We start from the raw sequence: 5,410 nt of genomic DNA on the forward strand, positions 1-5,410 counted from the left end.
TGCTCCCTAACACAGGACGGACTTCTCCCACAAAGAGCAGGAGAGTATTAAACTAGCCTGGGAATTAAAATCCTCCCCATCTCCCTGGATCTCCTTGACCCATGTGGATCTACCACTAATTCAGAGACTCAGCCAACTCAGAAGCTGGTCCTCTGCAGACACTAACTAGGCATTCTATAAATCCAACTCAGTCCTGACACAGACTACCCAGAGTTGGCACAGACCCCCAGGGTAAGGGCTCAGTCCCACAAAAGCTCCCCCCCCCCCCAATTCAGACACCCCTCGCAAATAGTGGGTCCCCAGGTTACCCACACTCTTGTCCAACTTGGCTACAAATCAGGAGTTCCACCTCCCCTCCCCAGGTTTGTCATTTGCTCAGGAATGCTCTTTACTTATGCTTACCTGTTTATTATAAAGAATACCACTCAGAAATGGCCCAATAAAAGAGACGCATAGGGCACGGTACGGTGGAGGGCAGAAAACGAAGCTTCCATGCTCCTTCCAGGAGCATCCCCCTCCCAGTACCTCAATGTTTTCACCAACCCAGGAGTTCATCACATCTCCTTGTTCCAGAGTTTTCACAGTGCTTAATCTCCAGCCCCCTTCCCATCCCTACTTCCTAGAGGTCAGCAGGTGGGGATAAAAACCTCCAGCCTTTTGGTGACTCACCTCATTAGCATAAACATGGGTCTGATCAAGAGAGGCTCAATATGAATAATAAAAAACACTTCTCCTATCACTCTTAGAGTTTTAGGAGCTCTGCGCCAGAAACAGGAATAAAGACCAAATACACTTAGCATCGTGCCCTCCAAGTCCATCTATGTTGCTGTAAAGGGCAAATTTTCACTCTTTTTTATGGCTGAGTAGTATTCCACTGTGTGTAGATATATACCATATCTTCTTTATCCATTCAGCAGTTGATGGACATTTAGGTTGCTCCCACATCTTGGCTATTACAAATAATGCTGCTATCAACACTGGGCTGCACCTATCTTTTCAAATTATTGTTTTTGGGTTTTTGCAGATATATGCCCAGGAAGAGAATTGCTGCATACACCTATAACTTATATACTATTGTACAGGAACTATACTTCAGTTAAAATATAAAAGACCAAATATATTCTGTATTATACCACAACAGCCAAGTGTGATAAAGACATCTCTCTTGACATAGATGAGTTGGGGACCCTCTGAAGAATTAGTATGCAACTCCTTTCCAGTAATATCAGCCGTATTAGTCTGCTTCCCATCTTGCTGTGGCTGCTAGGAAGCACAATCTCAAACCTGTTGTTTCATCACAACAACTATATTAACCTATCTGACTGGCAACATTGCTCCCTCTTGTCTCAATCAAGATTTTTATTTTTGTTCTATTCCATTAATCTCACTGCACATGGACACAGATTCTTCCTGAAAAGAGATGAGGTATAAATAAATTAACTGATAACATAGCCAGAGGACCAGCGTCTAAAGAGGAATTAATAAAATGAACCTCCAGATGGAGCCTGCTGACCTAAGCTGATCGGCTTTCTCAAAGCCAAGAGCACAAATCCCCATGAAGTCAAGCTTTCAGGGTCAATAGGATACCACTTAGAACTCTACTCAGTGTCAACGTGGAATGTCCTCAGTGTGAACTTAATCACAGGATTAGCCATGACAGGGGCGTGGCAGGGATGCTGGGAGTAGAGACGAGGGGCCTGTCATCGGCTGGCCCAGAAACATAGACAGCGCTGAGAGCAGAGTCAGCTGTCGCAGGTGAAGACTTGATGAAGGAAGCCAGACTTCAGACGGACCTTTTCTGTTCAGAGGGGTGAGCTTCTTAAGGACCGCAACGGGGCAGGGCTTGTTTTTTTTACTTTTATTTTTATTAGAGTACGGTTGATTTACAGTGTTGTGTCAATTTCTTCGGTACGGCACAGTGACCCAGTCATACGTATATACATGTACATTCTTTTTCTCATACTATCTTGGGCTTAACTATTTTTGACTTCTCAACTCCTAGCACAGTGCCTGGCACACACTCAATCCTCATCAAGTGTCGTTTCTCTCCTAACGTTATTCTTTGTCTTCCTTCCCCCTATAACCATGCACATCATGGAGCAAAGCAGTTTGTTTCCATGAGGGAAAAGGCTCCGGGGCTAGAATCAGGAGACCCAGGCTCTGGGCTCCACTAACAGGAGTTACATGATTTGCACAAAGCAGAAGAGCAGTGGTTGAAGGATGCAGCTTAAATCGTACTATTGGACTTGAGCACTGACTCCTCCCCCTGCTCTGCCTATCTTAGCAGCCGTTTAAGCCCCCTGTGCCTCCTGTTTCCTCTGCTGAAATATGCAGGTATATACCTAGGAGGTGTTGTGTGGATGAAATGAGTTACCGTACATGAGATGTTTAACTCGTACTAAATACCTAGCACATACTAAACAGTCATGTTAGCTTTTATTCTCTTTAACAAGTCACGATGTTTCTAATGTTTCTTAATGCCTCCATCTCTCAAGAGTCAGGCTTGAACAAGATAAGAGATGTCAGATATGCAACTTTCATCACTAAAGGCAAACTTCAGAGATATTGCACATTCGGTGCCAGATCAGCTCAAGAAGGCAAATATTGAAATAAAATGAGTCATGCAAGTATTCTGGTTTCCCAATACATATAAAAGTTATGTTTACACTGTATTGTAGTCTATTAAGTGTATAATAGCATTTCATCTTGCAAAAACAAATTGTACATATTTTAATTTTAAAATACTTTATTGCAAAAAAGAACGAAAACCATCATCTGAGCTTTCAATGAGAAATCATCTCTTTGCTGGTTTGGTGGAGGGTCTTGCCTTAGAATTGATGGCTGCTGGAGTTCCCGTCATGGTGCAGTGGTTGACGAATCCGACTAGGAACCATGAGGTTGCAGGTTCGGTCCCTGCCCTTGCTCAGTGGGTTAACGATCCGGCGTTGCCATGAGCTGTGGTGTCGGTTGCAGATGCAGCTTGGATCCCGCGTTGCTGTGGCTCTGGCGTAGGCCAGTGGCTACAGCTCCGATTGGACCCCTAGCCTGGGAACCTCCATATGCCTCGGGAGCGGCCCAAAGAAATAGCAAAAAAAAAAAAAAAAAAAAAAAAAAAAGAATTGATGGCTGCTGACTGATCAGGGTGGTGGTTGCTGAAGGTTGGGGTGGCTGTGGTAACTTCTTAAAATAAGACAACAATGGAATTCACCACGCTGATTGACTACTCCTTTCATGAATGATTTCTCTGTAGCATGCAATGCATTTTACCCACAGTAGAACTTCTTTTGAAATTAGAGTCAGTCCTATCAAGCCCATCACTGCTTTATCAACTAAGTTTATGCAATATTTTGAATCCTTTGTTGTCATTCAACAATCTTCACAGCATCTTCACCAGGAGGAGATTCTACCTCAAGAAACCATATTCTTTGCTTATCCATTAAGAAGCAACTCCTCATCCATTCAAGTTTTATCAGGACACTGCAGCAATTCAGTCACATCTTTAGGCTCCACTTGTAATTCTCCTTCCTCTGCTCCTTCCATCACATCATCAATTACTTCCTTCACTGAAATCTTGAACCCCTTGAAGTCATCCAAGATGGTTGGAATCAGCTTCTTCCAAACTTCTGCTAACGTTGATATTTTGACTTCCTCCCAATAATCACAAATGTTCTTCGTAGCTTCTAGAAGAGCGAATTCTTTCCAGAAGGTTTTTAATTTACCTTGCTTATTAGATCCATCAGAGGAATCATTATAGCAGCTATAACGTTTCAAAATTTATGTCTTAAATAACAAGACTTGAAAATTAAAGTTACTCCTTGATCCATGGGCTGCAGAATGGATACTGTGTTAGCAAGCATGAAAATGACATGAATCTTGTGCATCTCTATCAGAGGTCTTCCGTGACCAGGTGCAACGTCAGTAATACTTTGAAAGCAACATTTTTTTTTAAGCAGCAGGTTCCAACGTGGGCTTAAAATATTCAGGAAACAATGTTGTAAACAGATGTGCTGTCATCCATTGTCGTTCTATTTATGGAGCACAGGCAGCATGGTTTAGCATAATTTCCAAGGGACCTAGCATTTTCAGAATGCTAAGTGAGCATCTGCTTCAACTTGAAGTCACCAGCTGCATTAGCCCCTAACAAGAGAGTCAGCCTGTCCCTTGCAGCTTTGAAGCCAGGCATTGACTTCTCCTCTCTAGCTATGAAAGTCCTAGATGGCATCTTCTTCCAACAGAAGGCTGTTTTGTCTACATTGAAAATCTGTTGTTTAGCGTAGCTGCCTTCAGTAACGACCTTCGCTAGATCTTGTGGATAACTTGCAACAGCTTCTCCATCACCACCTGCTGGTTCACCTTGCACTCTGATGTCACTGAGATGGCTTCTCTTCTGAAACCTCATGAACCAGCCTCTGCTAGCTTCAAACTTTCCTTCTGTAGCTTCCTCACCTCTCTCAGCCTTCACAGAATTGAATTGTCTTAGGGTCTTGCTCTGGATTAGTCTCTGGCTGAAGGGAGTCTTGTGCCTGCTTTGACCGTCTATCCAGACCACTAAAACTTTCTTCATAGCAGCAACAAGGCTGTTTTGCTTTCTTATCATTGGTGTGTTCACTGAAGAATAACTTTTAAATTAAATTCCTTCAAGAACGTTTCCTTTGCATTTACAACTTGGCTAACTTCGGGGAAAGAGATCTAGTTTTCAGCCTATCTCAGCTTCTGACATCTCTTCCTCATGAAGCTTAATCTTATTTCCAGCTTTTGATTTAAAGTGAGAAATAGGCAACCCTTCCTTTCACTTGAACACTTAGAGACCATTGTAGGGTTATTAACGGACCTAATTTCAATATTTTTGTGTCTCAGGGAATAGAGAGGTCTGAGAAGAAGGGCGAGAGATGAGGGAATGGCCAGTCGATACAGCGATCAACACACACCACATTTACGAATGAAGTTCTTCATCTTCTATGGGCATGGTTCACGGCACCCCCCCAAAAAAAAATTACAATAGTCACATCAAAGATTACTGATCACAGATCTCTATAAGAAATATCAGAATGAAAAAGCTTGAACTATTGCAAGAATTACCAATATGTGACAGAGACATAAAGTGAACAGATGCTGTTAGATAAATGGCACCAAAAGACTTGCTCATCACAAGGTTGCCACAAATCTTCCATTTGTAAAAAAAAAAAAAAAAAAAAAAAAAAATGCAGTATCTCCCAAGCACCATAAAGTGATGCACAATAACAAGAGGTGTGTCTGTAGTTCCTCTGTCCATGACAGACATCACTAATTGATTGCAGCACTCTAACACTGGTCTCCCATGGCGGTACAGCTTCAAAATCTTTCCCAGGGCAACTCGCCAGGCAGCTACTACCAGTCTTTCACAAGAATGAGCACAAGAAATGAAACCTAT

Source organism: Sus scrofa, chromosome 9, assembly GCF_054392235.1.
Source record: "Sus scrofa isolate SSC_HxYL_T2T_F1_AM1 chromosome 9, Sscrofa_HxYL_maternal_Yorkshire_Landrace_v2.0, whole genome shotgun sequence".
Lineage (NCBI taxonomy): Eukaryota > Metazoa > Chordata > Mammalia > Artiodactyla > Suidae > Sus > Sus scrofa.